This window comes from Myotis daubentonii, chromosome 13, assembly GCF_963259705.1.
Source record: "Myotis daubentonii chromosome 13, mMyoDau2.1, whole genome shotgun sequence".
In the NCBI taxonomy this organism is placed as follows: Eukaryota; Metazoa; Chordata; class Mammalia; order Chiroptera; family Vespertilionidae; genus Myotis; species Myotis daubentonii.
Window position 1 is genome coordinate 24,422,828 of NC_081852.1, and position 17,984 is coordinate 24,440,811.

Here is a 17,984-nt window from a genome sequence, read left to right on the forward strand (position 1 = left end):
ATTTCCATGATATTGATTTTCTCCAAATCCTTATCTAAGCCCCCCGAGGAGGTGGGCCAAGGTGTTCCTCTTGGCCTCTTTCCATGCTTAAATGTCTGGTTTTTGTCAAAAGAGCAAAGATCGCCTGCCACATAAGCTTTCAGTGAATAAATACTCAAATGCAAAATGACAAGTTACCACTTAGGTTGAGACGTTATGCTTCATTTTTCTCAAACAAAAAGAATACGTAATTGGTTTATATGGATGGTGGTTTTAAAGGTGGCCTGTGGGAAAGGATTCACTCCTAATTAGCATTGGACCGTATAAAATGTATTTTGGTAATTAGACAAGTTGAATAATTTATTGTTAGTGAAAGTTCAATCTTAGGTATTTAATAAAAGACTCCCAGGGAAATCTGTAAAAGATACACTAACAGGAATATGGGGATAATTGCTTTATGTAGGGAATTTAGTTTGGTTTGTTGCCCATATAAAGACTTGCTGTATTGATACATGTTAGGGAAAAAGAATCAAGTACCACAATAAATCAGCTGATTCAAAGAATCTCTGGTTCTAGAGCCTCTAACAGAGCCATTTATTTCTCTTTAACGCCTTTGTTTCATGCTTTTCAAAGTTAATATTCACTTCTATTTTCTGAATACCATCTTTGTGCCCTTGTACTATTTTAGCCAGGTTTTTACTTATTTACAATTTCCGTCTTTCCCTTTCTCACCTCCTCGTATGCTCTAGGGGCCGATGCTGTCTCATTGTCCAGGAACCAATTTAGAAACTTGACAAAGATCTGTATTTATGATTTCCCAACCTCTACCTCCCAAGCAAACATACCCGGATGCACTGCTTTCTGTGAGATTGTTAGTGTGGACAGCTTGCCCTCTTCTTCTGTCCCAGGCTTGGGGTTCATAGAGACACCCTCATGTCCTCGGAGTTTAGAACCTCCTCATCCCCAGATCTCCAACAGCAGCAAGTCTGACACCCTTGTCTTTGCATTAGACATCCTGTGATGCCATGGGCTGGCGATGACCAGGAGGGAAGCTGGGGTCGCCACTGCCCTGGCCAGGTGTGTGACATCGCTAGCACTCAGCTCCTTTCGCAGAAATGGGACTCAGGACTCTGCTTTCCCTGAGGAATGAGGTTGCCTGGTGGATCATTTATCAGTTATATGCAGTCTTTCTCGGAGATCTGGATTATGACTCCAGTTCTTCCAAGTGCATCCTGTTTTCTCCCATGGGGAAATCAACCAGGGTGTGAAGTAGCTTATTTTTATTTTGTTATTGAATTTATTGGGGTGACCTTGGTCAACATGGTCATAGAGGTTTCAGGTGCGGGTTTCTATGTTACAAGATCTGCATACGTGGCTTATTTTCAGGCCTTAAACACAGGTGGCCCACCTTCCCTTAAGCGTCCTTGATTGGCCTGGATGGCTTTACATTCCTTCCTTCACCCCTAGCATAGGTAGAGGGAGCCACTTTTATGTTTCAGTCACTATTTGACTTAGGTGACTTGTCCAGAAGCTGAGAAAGGACCCACACATACTCTGCAGTAAAGGCTGGCTGCCTCTCAGGCAGCAAAAGCTGAATAAAAGTATAGAGATGGTGCTGGGATGGTGAGGAAACATTTTTGCAAAGAAGGCTATCTTACTGATAGACCATAATGGTCATGCTTAGGGTGGACAGTTTCCCCCAGCTCCTAACCGAGCTACGCACAGACAACTCGCACTTCCTGCAGGCTTGCTTGTTGCTGCTCTTCTCCTCATCCAGGTGTTGGAGCCCCTTCGCAGAGCCTAGTGTGGGCAGTAGCATCTTGGTTCCTCTGAAGCCAGCCCTCTCCAGTGTAAGGTGCAGTGCCTGGGACTTAAGGAGGGGCCTTCATCAAGATTGAGGGCTCATTCGGGGGGATGGGTAGTCATTCGGGGGGATGGGTTTTGGTAAGTACTTTTTAAAAAAATACATTTTTATTGCTTTCAGAGAGGAAGGAAGAGGGAGATAGAAACATCAATAAGAGAGACACATTCATCAGCTGCCTCCTGCATGCCCCTTACTGGTGATCGAGCCCACAACCCAGGTATGTGCCCTGACCAGGAATTGAACCTGGGACCTCTTGGTCCATGGGACAGTGCTTAATCCACTGACCACTCCAGCTGGGCTTGGTAAGTGCTTTTTGAATTTGGTATCAATGTTACTGGAAATTTGAATTCTCTTTTCCAAATTAAAATAGGATTGGAGAACTTAAATGGAAGAAAGTAGTAAAAATGACTCAAGAGTGACAAAACGTGACTCGGGAAAAAGAATTGAATATACTTAACCTTTAGTAGAAAAGGGTGAGAAAGGGACTCCATAATTCGTCATGCATAAAACGGGGAATTTCCCTTATGGCAGAAAATGGCTGCTGTCTACTTCTCTGCATGCAGAAGACCAAGCTCTGTGATCAGGTGTAGACATGCCAGGGTGCAGCTAGCAATGACCTAGCAGCTCTCCCTATCAGGTTGTGCTAATCATTTTACTTATTTCACTGAATCCTTGAACTAACTTTGCAATAACACTATTTTCCTCATTTTAGAAATGAGAAAACTGAGGCTCAAAGAAATTAAATTTGGGGAGTTCAAGGACCTATCAAAGTAGGGGAGAGAAGCAGAAACCGAATGTATATACAAACAACTAGATGTTAAAGTAAGTCACAGGTCAGAAATCAAGCAAGAATACAGCAATCAGGGATGCTTAGTAAAGCAAGAGCAGTGCTTAAGTGTTTGGCTGACCATCAGGAACCAGAGATGCTCTGGAATTGACTTGGGGGAAGGGTAGGGGAATCATGGACCCATAGAATGAAGGGAGTGAAGACCAGTGTTCAGATAAGCAATGTGCTTATCAGATAAGAGGTGACATCCACAAAAGACTGACCATGGAGGCACACGTCCGCTTCATCCAGAAAGCCTGTGCGTATTTCTGGTCAACAAAGATGCTGATCTCAGAGCATGGGCTGTCCCACAGATAGAAAGATGAATGAATTCGGAGAAGACCGCTTCTGATAACCCATGCAATTGTGTAATTGAAACAGAAATCAACGGCTTCAACCTCACACCTGTATCACAGATGACCTACCTTTTAAAATTCCCTTAGGGTTGAGTTGCTTTTCAGCAGATTTATTAGATAACAGGCTTCCAATTGGGAATTTGTAAGTAACAGAAGGTATGGCATTGTTGACATCCCTACAGGGAAAAATATTAGTCTGGCAGAAACAAAAGAAAACCAAGAAGTGTTTCTTTATCAGGAGATCATAGTTGGTCTTCAAAGGAAGAGATCTGGAGGAGAAACAGGCTTGAAATGTGTGGAGCCAGAAGCTGGTCTGTGGAAAATTCCTCGGAATCATTCAGCTCATATAGAAAAAAGCTTGATAGATGTTTCCCCAAGTTTGATGGCAATCCTAACAATTTACATGGCATCACTAACTACAGGTTGTGATGTTGAAAGAAACTTGCAAAAAACCATCTACATGAGAAAGGAAAATAATTATCCCTGTATACTCTCTATAAAAAAATGATTTTGCAAAATCTTTATCATATGAAGAAATGACCTGAGTATAAAGCCAAAAGACTAACAAACAATGAAACCCCAGGAAAAAGTATATGGAACTGTATCACTCAATAAATATAGCAATTATGTTATTTTTGGTGCACAATTAAGGAAGGAAGGTAGGAGAGAAGGAAGGAAGGAAGGAAGGAAGGAAGGAAGGAAGGAAGGAAGGAAGGAAGGAAGCCAGCCAGCCTTTCTCGGTGGGTTCAGATAAAAACCAGGGCCTTTTATGCTGATTTTGGGCTTGGCTGGGCCTGCCATTAGCCTCTGCCTCTGGAAATACTGCAGGGAAGCCACGTACTCCTGCTCCAAGGGGAGATTACACCTGTTACTAGTAGAAAACAAAAAGCCAATGATGAGAAAATGTAATTGGGATTAATTTCTGTTATAACCAGATCTACCTTCCATTGTGCCCCTGCCACCTGACTTGGGGGCTCTTGCCATGACCTTACATGAGTCAACAGTTTTAATTTCGTAGGCCAAGTTCCCATCTCAATTTCAAATAACCTTAATATAGCAAATGTGACATTTTTTCTGGGTATTCAGGAAAACATGGGAAAGATATGCATATTGGATTTAATGAACACAACCCAATGGCTGTCACCCTAGCCTGGGCCCTCCCTCCATCACTGAAGCTATCCTTCGTTTTCTTGCTTCAGTATTTTCTTTCAAATTCATTTTGTACATAGTTGCTAGACTGATTTTCCTAACGTACACTTTTCATCATGCTTTCCCTCCTGCTGAAGAAACTGTGGTAATTTCTCACCTCCAGTCAGATTTAATTCAAAGGACTTCCTGATCTCTAAAAACCCAATAGCAGCTCGCTCTCCCTAACATATTGCCTCCATTTGCGTTTATTGAATTTTTCCAGGTGTTAAGCTCATGATAATTAATAATAAACTGCAGAAGTCTTTGAGATTAATGGTTTCAGATAAGTGACTATTCCAAATATTGGGAATTACTTAAATTTTTTTGATTGAAAACTTAAAAATGATATATCTCTCTGTATATTCCCGCTTTTTGATTTAAAAATTCTTTATAATCACTGATTACTGCAAGGATGTAGTCTGGTAACTATTTAAAACCTGCCACTATTTAAAACATACCTTCCCTACCCTCTTTCTAGGTATCCTCTGGTTGTGGGAGGAGCGAGCCTTAGCTAGCAATTTTTCTAAAGTCTTTTTTTAAAAGGCAATTTATGTTCAGCAAAATTCACTTCCTATATTGTGCATTACTAAGAATTTTGAGAATGTATATGGTTGTGTATCTACCGTCACAATAAAAATATAGAATGATTCTGCCACCTGGAAACTTTCCCCAGAACCCTTGTGACTAAGCCCCTTGCTCTTAGCCCCTGACAACCATTGCATTGTTTGCTCTGTAGTTTTGCCTTTCCCAGAATTTCATATAAATGGAATCATATAATATGTGCTCTTTGAGTGTGGCTTTTTTTCACATAGCATAAATTAATTGGGGATTCATCCAGTTGTGTGTGTCAGTAGTTTATTTTTATGGCTGAATAGTTGTATTTCAACATATGGATACGTCACAATTAGATTATCCATTCACCCGTTGAAGGACATTTGTGTTGTTTCTAGTTTTTGGCTATGATGAAAAAGCTGCTATAAATAATTGTGTACAGATTTTTGTGAATGTAAATTTACATTTTACTGGGTAAATATCCAGGAGGTAGGATTGCTGTATCATATGGTAGCATATGATTAACTTTATAAGAAACTGCCAAACTGTTTTTTCAAAGTGGCTGTACTGTTTTGCATTCCTAGCAGCAACATATATGAGTTTCAGTTTCTCTGTATGCTTGTGAACACTGTAGTTAGAGTTAAAAAAAGTTTTCAATTTTTGCTATTCTAATAGGAATTTAGTGGTACCTCATTGTGGTTTTAATTTGTATTTCCCTAATGACTATTTATGTTGAACATCTTTTCATATACTCATTTGTCACATATATATTTTATTGATGAAGTGTCTGTTAAATTATTTTGTCCATTTTTTTTAGGGAAGTGTGTTAGTTTGATAGGTTGCTATAATAAAATACTCCAGACTGAGTGGCTTAAACAATAGAAATTTATTTCGGTTACACATCTAGAGACTGCGGGTCCAAGACCAAGTTGTCGGCATATTTAGTTTTTTCTGAGTCTTCTCTCCCTGGCTTGCAGATGGCACCTTCTGGCTCTGTCCTCACATGGTCTTTCCTTTGTGTGTTCACACTCCTAGTGATTCTTCTTCATGTTTAAATTTTCCTTCTTGTAAGGACATCAGTCAGATTGGATTTGGATCCACGAAAGGCCTCATTTTGGCTTATTCAGCTCTGTAAAGGTGTTATCTCCCAGTATAGTCACAATCTGAAGTATGGGGTGGTGGGGTTGAATTTTGAGGGAACACAATTCAGCCCATAGCAGTGAGATTGCTTTCTAATTAATTGACTTTTGAGAAGTGCTTATATATTCTAAATAAAGTCCTTTATCAGATAGAGGTTTTGTAATATTTTTCCCAGTCTGTGACTTGTCTTTTCACTTTATTCAGTGTCTTTTGAAGAGCAGAAGTTTTAATTTTGATAAATTGCAATTTAGCAATTTTTTTTTCATGTATTGTGCTTTAGTGTCATATCTAAAATAATTGTGTACAGATTTTTGTGAATGTAATTTTTCATTTTACTGGGTAAATATCCAGGAGGTAGGATTGCTGTATCATATTCCTAGCAGCAACTCATATATGTTGCTGCTAGGAATGCAAACCAGTACAGCCACTTTGAAAAAACAGTTTGGCAGTTTCTTATAAACCATTGTCTAAACCAAGGCCACTAAGATTTTATTATATGTTTCTTCTAAAAATTTTGCTCTCATTTGCATTCTTTGAGCTTTAATTGTGTTAAGAGTTTTTGGTCTACTTCTGGTCAATTTGGCAGCATAGGTAAACATGGTACTTGCCTCCTCCCACAACCACATCAAAAGTATAACTAAACTACAGAACAACCACCATTCATCACTGCCTGAATCTGCTGAATGGTAGTCCTACAATGAGGGAATTAAAGAAGACGCCACATCAAGACTGGTAGCAGGGCAGAGGCATGGAGTGGGCTGGTCCCACACCCATGTGTGGCAGATAAAATTTGGGGGAGAGAGCTCAGCTGCATAGGACCCCCCTGAGGAGCAAGGGGTCCCAGCCCACACCAGGCCCTCCCATTAATGTGCCAATAGTAATCAAGGCTTAATTATAAGAGGAGGGTGTACGCAGCCCACACAGGGACACACTTTAGGTGCCCAGCTTGGGTGATTGGCAAGGTTGTGCCACTGGATCCTCAAGAACACCTACATTAGGCCACTCCACAAAGCCTGGGAGACATAAAAGCTCTACATACTACATAGAAACAAATACATGGCGGATGCCAAAATGCAGAGACAAAGATGTCACAAATGAAAGAACAGAACAAATCTCCAGAAAAAGAACTAAATGAAATGGAAGCAAGCAAACTACTAGGCACAGAGTTCAAAGCAATGGTTATAAGGATGCTCAAGAAGCTTCATGAGAGCTTCAAAGATTTTAGTGGGAATGTCCAGGAATGTAGAATTTCAAGGAAATTAGTGAGAACATCAAAGCCATGAAAAAGGACCAGTTAGAAATGAAGGATGCACTAACTGAAATGAAGAATAACTTACAGGGCATCAACAGTAGAGCGGATGAAGCCGAGAAGCAAATCAGTGATTTGGAATATAAAGAAGCAAAACAAACAAACAAAAACCCCTAATCAGAACAGCAAAAGGAATAAAGAATACCCTGCAAAATGAGGATAGTGTAAGGAACCTCTGGGACAACTTCAAGTGTAACAACATTTGCTTCATGGGGACACTGGAAGAAGGGAGCGAGCAAGAAATTGAAAATCTGTTTGTAGAAATAATGACTGAAAACTCTCCTAACTTGGTGAAGGAAATAGACACACAAGTCCAGGAAGTACAGAGTCCCAAACAACATGAACCCAAATAGGCCCACACCAAGACACATTATAATTAAAATACCAAAGGTTAAAGACAAAGAGGAAAATCTTAAAAGCAGCAAGAGAAAAGCAGTTAGTTACCTACAGGCCAGAAAGAATTGGCAAGAAATATCCAAAGTGATGAAAAGCAAGACCTATAGCAAAGACTCCTCTACTCAGCAAAGCTATGATTTTGAATTGAAGGGCAAATAAAGAACTTCCCAGACAAGATGAAGCTAAGGGAGTTCATCACCACCAAACCAATATTATATGAAATGTTAAAGGGTCTTCTCTAAGAAGAAGAAAAAAATATGAACAATGAAATTGCAATGAATACATATATATCAATAGTTGAATCTAAAAAAAAACACAAACCCAAACAAACACCACAAAATAAGCAGAACAGAAACAGACTCATAGGTACAGAGACCATTTTGACCATTGCCAGAGAGAGTGGGCGGAATTTGGGAGCTGGGTGAAAAGGTGAAGAGATTAAGAAGTCCAAATTGGTTCTTACAGGATAGTCATGGGGATGTAAAGTACAGCTTAGGAAATATGGTCATTAATATTCTAATAACTATGGTGTCAGATGGATGTGAGATTTATTAGGATAATCACTTAGTAAGTTATGTAATGTCTAATCACTGGGGTGTACACCAGAAACTAATATAATAATGAATCAACTATAATTGAAAAATAAAAAAGATTTAAAAATGGAAAAAATTAAAAAATGTTTTATTTCTATAATTCATTTGAAGTTATTTTGTATATGTAATATGTTGAGGCTCGTGTGTGTGTGTGTGCATGTGTGTATGCATGCGTGTGTACATATGATGTGAAATTGTTTCAGCACCATTTCTTGAAAAAACTATCCTTTCATCACTGAATTGCCTTTGTACCTTTGAAAAAATTAATAGGCTATATGTGTACAAGGCTTTTTATAGTCTCTCTCTTGTTCCGTTGATCTATAATATCTGCGGTTAAGCCAATATTACATTGTCTTGATTACTGTGGCTTTCTAGTAAGTTTTTTTCCCCCCAAATGTTTGGCCCTTTCATACAAAATTTAAAATCATATTGTTGATTTCTATAAAACATTATGTTAGGATTTTGATTGGGATTGTGTTCAATAATATAGATAAATTTGGAGAGAGTTGACATCTTAACAATACTGAGTCTTCTATTAGCATGTTATATCTCTGCAGTTATTTAGATTTTTTTAAAAAAATATACTTTTTATTGTTTTTGAGAGGAAGGGAGAGGGAGAGAATGCCCTGACCAGGAATCAAGCCATGATTTCCAAGTTCATATGCTCAACCACTGAGTCACACCGGCTGAGCTAGATCTTCTTCTATTTCTTTCATTAGTATCTTTTAGTGTTCAGCCTATAGATCCTATATGATTTTGTTATATTTAAATACATATTTCATTTTTTGGTGCTGTTGTAAATGATACTGTCTTTTAAAAATTCAATTTCTTATTATTCTTTGCTAAAATATAGAAATACAATTGGTTTTATATATGGCCTTGAAGACTGTGACCTTACTAAACTCCTAAGTTCTACTCCTGGAATTTTACCTCTGGTATGTTAAAGCAAAATTTATAATTTTAAACCTATTCGTTCATATATATTCTCTCTCTCTCTCTCTCTCTCGCTCTCTCTCTCTCCCCCTCCCCCCCGCCCACCCCTTTCCTCTCCTCTCTTTCATTTTTAAGTGTGAGGAAGGATGCCTTAGCTAGTGCTGCTATAACAAGATATCTTAGACCTGTAGGGTTTGTTTTTGGTGAGGGCTTTCTCCTTGGTTTGCAAATGGCACCATCTTAGATGGAGAGAGAGAGAGGGGAAAAAAACCCTATGGCCTCATTTAACCTTGATTACCTTCTTAAGGTCCTGTCTCCAAATACAGTTACATTGGGGGTTAGGGCTTCAACATATGAATCTGCAGTGGTGGGTGGGAATGACACACTTGATTTCATAGCAGAGAGGTTTTTTTTTTTTTTTTTAAACTATAAGTATTATTTAATTTATGTAAAGGTATACCTAGACCCTAGTCTTGGAATGAAAGTGATAGCTAATTATTCTGCATAATAAAGAATAGGCAGAACATGAGTATCTAATGTTAATATCAGATAGTTTCATATTATAATTCTATAATGTTATGCTATATTTTTATCTGTTACCACTAATGTTTGGTAAAAGTCTGCTATAACTTTTGTTAGTGGGGTTTGAAGAATAGTGGAGGAGGGATGGTGGCCACACATAGGCTGAACATGTATGAAAAGCATGGTATCCACAGAAGGTAAGACAGTGAGCAGGAACCTAGAATTTAATGAGAGGTGTCCAGGGAGTGTAAAGTTCCTTGAAAATCTTGGAAAGCATGTGCAAAGAGGGCTTGAGCCTTTTAATCTGGATATTAAAGGAAAGGGTGACTCCAGATAATTTATAGGTTTATGTTTATCCGGATTATATTTGTTAAGCACCTTATCTATGTATATAAAAGGCTAATATGCTAAGTGTCCGACCATCAGACTGGTCGCTATGACACACACTGACCACCAGGGGGCAGACGCTCAGCACAGGAGCTGCTGTGATGTGCACTGCTCACTTACAGAGAAATTGCACTGCTGACCTGGTGCCCACAAAGCAACAGCTTCCCCCAAGGGGGACACAGGCCCTGCCACCACGCTGGAGCGACAGCCCACCAAATCGCAGCTGATGCTGCTGAGACCTCATGGCGAAAAATATGGCCCCCAGCCCAGCCCGGAAACGGTAGCTGTGGGCACCAGGTAATGACGTCACATAGTAACGCCTGGCTTCCTCTCCCTAGCGACTATCCTCCTTGGAGTTTCTTCAGCCCAGGAACATGACTTGCTTTATTGCCAGCTGCAAACATTTTACACTTTAACCAAATGTCTGTGAAGCATTTTCCTGTGCCTCATCTCATTTGATCCTCACAGAAGTCCTGGTGTAGGTAGACAGGAGACACAGTGAACTCCTATTTTCATTCGCCAGAAAACAGAGATTTAGAAAGCTTAGAAACTTGACCTGACTGAAAAGAAGTAAGAAATAGTGGACCTTGAAAATGACTTCAGGTTTTCTCACTGCGCAGAATATAGCCAAACACTGCTGCAGTCAAATATTTTACCCTTTGTTCTCCCTGTGTGATCTACAATAATAATCTGCTTCATGTTGATATTTACTGCTGTTTTGCTGACAATTACCTGAAAGAGAAGTTGGGGTGCTTCACTGGGCTGGAAAAAGTTTAGCCAAATCAGAAAGCAGGTCTAATTAAGCAAGTTTATCTATCTATCTATCTATCTATCTATCTATCTATCTATCTATCTATCTATCTATCTATTTATCTATCTATCTATATGGCTAAGTTGACTCGTGCATGCACAATACATATAAAGCTCTTGCTGGCGCCAATTGCACGCGTGTGTTTTGATCTGTCATTGTCAATTGTGAATTTGGTTGACAATTCTATTACAGAGAAAGGGTGAATAGTGATATTAAACTATCTCTTCTAATTAATTTTCTTTCAATATGCATGAATTTGTGCACCGGGCCTCTAATTATAGATCTTCACTGCAAGCATTGTTTATTCATTTTGTTATGCAGCCAACATTTATTTAGCTTATTAAACTAAATATTATGGGATACAACATTGAAAGATAGTATCCAAGTCTTTAAGGAACTCATAGTTTAGGTGGAAAGAGAAACATATGAGCAAGTTATTGCAATACATAGGATAAGTGAGTAAACATATGTACAGCTATAGAGGCAGGACAAAGGAGGACCTGATCAATTCCATTTGGGGAAAGGGTCATGAAGGGTTTTACAGAGGGTAGCTATTAAATCACATTTTGAAGGATGGATAGAATAGGAAGACAGGGGGGAAACATAATTCTACGCATATAGTGATTAATCTATGTGCAAAAGCACAGAGATATGATTAGAAGGGGGGAAGTGTAGGAACTACAAGTAGTTTAGTATGGCTGGAATGTAGACTATAAATCAAACTTTTCTCAAAAATGTATAAGCTTGTTGATGAATGAATCCATGCAGTGTATCTTTAACATTTCTAACAACTAGTAAATCACCAATCATTGAATTGTTATGTGGTGATTTTTCAAATATATTCTTATTTTGAAGATATAGTTTTTTAGTGGAATTTGATTTAGGAGAGGACACAAATTTGCTATTTTGTCTTAAGAATTTGAAGGAGACAAGATCAATGGTTTCCATGACTGGTCTGTGTATCTGACAGTTGATTGTCATTTTATACTTGAAGCAAACATTCTTACTCTCTTTGTAGAAAGATTCTCAAATAGTGCCTGCCCTTAATAGGTACATAATAAATATTTTGACTAATATATCTTCCTCTTCACAGAGACAAAAGCATACAAAATTAAGGTCAAATTTACATTGCTTTATCTTCTTTTGGCAAGATCAAAGCATGCCTGCAAAGCTACTCTTCTTTTCCTTTTCTCTTCTTGTTCTAAGCCCTGGTTCCCTCTTTTTCTTCTTTTTCTTAACAAGAAGGATTTGTAACTCTTATTAGGGGAATTGAATTTTTTTCCAGTTGCTGAAGAGTTAAATAGAATCAAATTTTCATGTAATAGAATTTTTAAAAGAGGAATTTGTGATTGGGGAGGAATTACTGAATCCACAGAACTAAAGTTAATAGACTACTGTTTAGCACCATTGCTTTAGCAAAAGTTTAAGCCATTGAAATTTAGCTTCATAATGGATGCTTGCTATGTGAGCTTAGTACACTCTTATTATGTTTTGATTTTCTAAGAAGAATGAAAGCTTTTTCTTGTGCAGTGGTTTTCAATTTGGTTCTCCAGTGGACATTTGGCAATGTTTAGATACATTTTTGGTTGTTTCACTGTAGGGGGAGGAGGGGGAAGAGTGTTATTGGCATGTAATAGGCAGAGGCCAGGGATGCTAAACCTATCCTGCAATGCAAAGATAACCTCCCCACAACAAAGAATATATCTGGCCCCAAATGGCAATAGTGCTGGGGTTGAGAAATCCTGTTTTTAAGTAACAGATGTTTGGTTTGGTGGATTACCAGCCTACTCTATGTAAGGACTAGGTCACCATGGGGCCAGGCAGGCCACTGCTGTAGTCTCATTGCTGAGTGTGTGTGGAGGTGTGTGCAGCAGGCTGGCCAGAAAACACAGGTTCTGTTGAATAAGGAAACACCATTTATGTAAAGCAATCTGAGTATCTAGACAAGCTCCAAGCAATCTATCAGGTACATAATGTGGCTCTGAAGCATCAACTAAATTATGTTTTTACCTGAACGACTGGAGTGACTTTGAGAAGTTGATTTAAAAAACATTTCTTAAACTTGTGTATATTTTTCAGGGAGTGAATGTAACAGCCTTGAAAAGGATTAAATTGATCTGAACTTTAGGGGGCCTAACAGGTCTTTCATGAGAAATTTTTTATTCACTATTATTTTATTTTATATATTTCTGAGGGATTCTAGGATGTAGAAGGAAATTTGAAAGTAAGGAGGAAAATCAGAAAATCAGGATGATTTTAGGATATAATTAATAGCACCATACATTTTCTTCTCAGCAGCTTTTATTGTGGTGCATTTCTTTTTCTTTAAATGCAGTGCTTTTCAAAGGTTTAAGCGATCAGAAAAGATTTCTTTTTGTTGATCTTACTAAGAGTTTCCAGCTCATAAAATATTCAGAAAATGAGCATTAATCTCAAGGTACCTCTTCCAACTCTTCCTGTATCCCAGCTCCCTGATAGCGGGCAGAAGATACAAGCATCTGCCTCGGAGCAGTGCACTTACGCTTCCTTATAACGATGCAACTTTTCATCAAAGCAAATGAAAATAGGGGAAATGGGTGGTTAGATAAGATATCATTTGTTGTTGCTACAATGAAACTCCCTCACTTCAGTGTGTTTGTGGGTCCACAATGGATGCTTTTCCCTTGCTCATGTAACAATCCGGTGTGTGTACTCCTGTTTGCTGGGCAGCTTTCCTCCACCTGGTGATTCAAAGATCCAGGAATAAAGCCAGTTTCATCTTATGGGCCCTGCATTATCTGAAGGGGAGAGCAAGGTGGCTGCTTCCCAGCACAAGTCTGAACTTTGGGCGGGCAGAGCATGGCCCATAAAATTTGTTCTGTTCCTTTTAGACTTACTATTCTAACTCTCTTTGACTCAGTATATGTGGTCACAGGTCTATCATGGTGATACAAATATTTTTAAAAATTATTTAATTTTTAATATTATGTTTTCTACTCCATTAAGAAAGTTGGGATTTTATAGCTGTAATTGAATACATAGTCTGTGTCAATTTTACATGTATTTTTACATTTATCAACATGAGTTCTACATGTATTAGCTCATTTGATTCTTAAAACATTCTTATGAGATAGGTATAAATGCTAGTCAATTTTAGAACATAGCATGGCCCAGAAAGGTTAAGAAACTTATTGCCACATGGTTCTGCATGGTACAACCAAGAGAGTCAACTCTAGAGCTCATGTTTTTAAAGACATGTTCTGTAAAAAGGTTAAATACAAAGATTGTTTAGAATGGTCAGTAAGTGGGAATGAGTTGGTTATTTTAGGTGTAAGGGCTTTGGGGAAAGGTGCATGTGGACACATAATGGGTTTTAAAAACCAATATTGGAAGAGTATGAAAGTCTAATAGAGAACAAAGTCTAAATCTAGGGAAAATTGTTTATCTAGAGTTGAACAGGACTAATTCCATGATGTCTCATGTACAGTAAGGATGTTGGGCATGGGAAAAAGATGGGAGATTCTGTTAATGCTTGGCTTTCCGAGATAGTAAAAAGCTTAAGTAGGCATGACTTCTAGTAATCAAGGTAGCTTTTCCCTCTGAAATTTTAAAATATAAAATCTTGTTAGGAGATTTGGCTCCAGTTCAACATATTCCTTTTTTTTTCCTTTTCTTCCCCCTTTTCAGTGTCTTTTGCTTTCCTGTCTGCTCCCTTATCATTCCACATTGAAATTTAGGGAGCATCCATTGATTATTATCTTTTTGTGTGTGGCTTTTCTCTATACTATGACTAAGATAATTTAAAGTGCTGCAGATTAAAGTCAGATATTTAAATTATGCTAAGATACCAATAAGAAAGTGATAGAAATCTAGGAAGATAAGAACTACTTGTCATACTTCAGAAACAATTTTATGTGCATGTGTTGGCTACGAACAGACAATATTTAGATTTTCAAACACTGGTTTACACCTTAAATTTTGTGATATTTCTTCACCCTCCTTTCCCCTAAAGCTAATTTTGTGCCCCTTTGGAGACAGACAGACTCATATTTTACTCTTGCCATCTTCTTTGGCTTTGTTCACATGTGAATGTACTGCCAAATCTGAAATTCTTCTTAGTGAGAAAAATATATCCTAGTGTTTGGCTCTGCGTATCTGATTATTCTAAAAGCAATGGCAGCACCAGAAATTTTTCAGAATGGAACAATTAAAATTAATTAGTAATGGGAGAAAACAGTTGATTATACTTATAATATTTATACTTCACCATTATAGTTGATTAGTTGACTGAGTATGTAAAGTTATTGATAGGTTAATCTCACAAAAAACTTTTGTTGTGTTGTTTTTAAACTCTGTTTCATTATTTTGTGGCACAACTGTGAGCATATTTAGATTGTTTACATTTTAGAAAGGAATTTGGGCATATTTCCTCTGTGAAATACCATTAATAAGGCATCACATATAATTAGAAAGAAAAAAAACAGTGTAGCACAGATGAGAAGAGAAAATGTGTTTTGGCAGAAACATATTGTGGTGCATATTAGCATGTCTTTGGATCCAAGGAACATTTGATAATTGAGTGCAATTAACTTCAAAATACATCTTGATACTTCTTTGGAAATGCGTACATGATTTTAGGTGCAAACTAAAATGATAATGTGAAAAGTAACTTGATGGCTAGACAATAAACCTGCAGAAATTCTATAGAGATAAAACCATACAGATGAAAATAGTATCCACGTTGAAACAAACATGTGACTTTGGGAGGAGAGAAATTGTTCTCAGTTGACACAGTAAATGGCAGTGTCTCTTGATAGGGAAAAATAACAATGCCTGATTTTCATGTGGCTATTATCAATTTTTGTTTATGCTCAGCAGCGAGGCTGTTTTTCACCTTCTCCAAATAAAAAGGACATTCCACAGCCTCCAATGTGTTTTATTTTTCTGTTGTTTATTTTCATAATAGGCATTAGCTCTCTCCCCAGGGTTCTGAGTTGACCTCCATGTGAGTTATAACTGAAGCTGGGAACAAGAGCACACAATAGTTTCAGGGGTAATTGTTTTATTCTAAATCTTTCCCTGAAGGCGATGGAGCCTCCCTGAAATGTGCTATTTACGTAAAGCCTATTTATTTGTTTGTTTGTTTTCGATTTCCCCCTTTTAACAATAGGCACCATAAATTGATATATAAGCTGAGCAGAGCCTGGTCTTATAAACAGTTCTGTTTTAAGAAAGACGCTTCACTAGAACAACTGATTGTGGGCTCTCTCTTCCCCCCTCCTTTACTTGTCTTTCCCCCTGTGTATAATCTAGACACAGACTCTTACTGGGAAATACTTGGGGAGGACTGCTTTGAAAGCATCGTCCTATTGCGTGAGCGTAGCATAGTGGCACTCCTGTGTTGGGTTATTAAAGCTGACAAGTGATTATGTTTTTGGGCTGGAGAATGAAGTAATATAGCTATTTAAAAATACTAAATTTTATGTAAAAAAGGAGATCCTTTTCTAAGTAGAATGCAACTCTTGTAAAGTACCAACAGTTACTGTTTATGTGACACCACGTACACAAGGCATTATCTGTCATTTAACATGATGCAAAAATATCATTGAGTCTTTCTAGCTTGAAAGTAGTACTTTGATGACACCTGGCAGAAGCAAGTCTAACTCTCAGTTACTCACCTATGGTTACGAGAGACAGGAAAGACACAGGTAATTGCACTCAGAAAACATTAAAACTGTTCTAGGTATTTATTAGAGTTTTGTCCCCATCAAACACCCCCCTCCCCCACCTCCCCCCACTGAAGTTTCTAAGAAGGAACAATCCTGAATAATCTGCATGTCCCCCTTTCTTTGCTTTCTTACACTTTCAGCGGAGAGGATGGAAACGGTCCACATGGAGGCTTTAGGTAAAAGGGAAACAGAAGCCCAGAGTTCTGCACATCTTGCGTGATCATTCCCTGGAGTTTTCTCTTGGGGACAAATTGTCTCTTCTTATTTCAGAGGCTCATTTCAAACTCATTTCTGTTAAAAGGCCCACAGTTTGCTGAGAGACAGTTACTGCAAAGAGGCCTACTCAGATGTCTTCTTGTCCTTTGGCTTTAATGACCTGTGTGGTCATTGCATGCACACAGCCCCCTGAGAGGCCTGCTGGGCAGCTCCAGGAGGTCTGAGATTCAGCCCTACTTTCAAGAAGCACACAGACTCTCTGCTGCTTCAGGAACGCAACAACATAGCAGCATAGCAACAAATTGCATGAGTAACCAGTATGTGACAAGGGCTGTGGGAGCGAGATAAACAATTACTTTTATCTTCAGGAGAGAGAAAAGCTGCAGATGAGAGAGACCAAGGAACTTTTTATCTGGGAGTTAATTATTTTATCCTCTGGATCTAGAATAATATGAATGGTTTAAATTGGGGAAGAAGATGGGGAAGGAAAGGCTACTCTAGTGGGGAAGAGATGGGGACAGGAATAAAAAATTATCCAGGTACAAGAATGATTAGATACGTTTATGGGATGACTTCTATGGAAGACCAGAAAGCTGTGGGAAAATCAGTTGGAGCCATACATTACAGACAAGTATGAATGACAAGATAAAGCCTTCGTGTTTTATTATAGGTAATGGAAAGCACTTGAAGAATTTTGAGCGGTACAGTATTTTGAAAGTTTCATCTGATGTTGCTATGGAGGATGAATTGAAGTAGAGGGGGTTAGGGAGAGGTTGTGTGAGAGATAGACCCGTGGAATCATAGAAGCATAAGTGAGGAGCATGAACCAGGGACAAAAGGATGGTAGAAGGGAGGCAGGACTGGGGAAGGCTTTGTGTTGGAGATATTTCATACCTGGGCTGAGTCAAAGTATGAGTAACAAATTTTGAGATATTTTAAAGATTTATAAGCCACACGTACTTATCTCATGTTTATTTTTGAAAAGTATTATAAGAGAAAATTTATTTGAATGGTTATTTTAGAAAAATAGCAGCAATTGGTATATTGTCACCGATCCTTAAGACATTACAATTTGAGAGGTTATTTTAAATAGACTTATGAAAATAAATATAAACATTTAAACGACATGAACACATTTCTGAGTGTGACTCCCTTGAAACTTGAACCACCACTACTCCTTACTATAGACTGCCCTCCCCCTCCC

The 17,984-nt window shown here is 38.2% G+C and overlaps 1 protein-coding gene across 1 annotated transcript in view; it reads left to right on the top strand.

The window, feature by feature from the left end:
* Positions 1 to 17,984, top strand: part of CTNNA3 (catenin alpha 3) — a 1,315,594-nt gene that overhangs the window by 126,460 nt on the left and 1,171,150 nt on the right. The window lies entirely within an intron of this gene.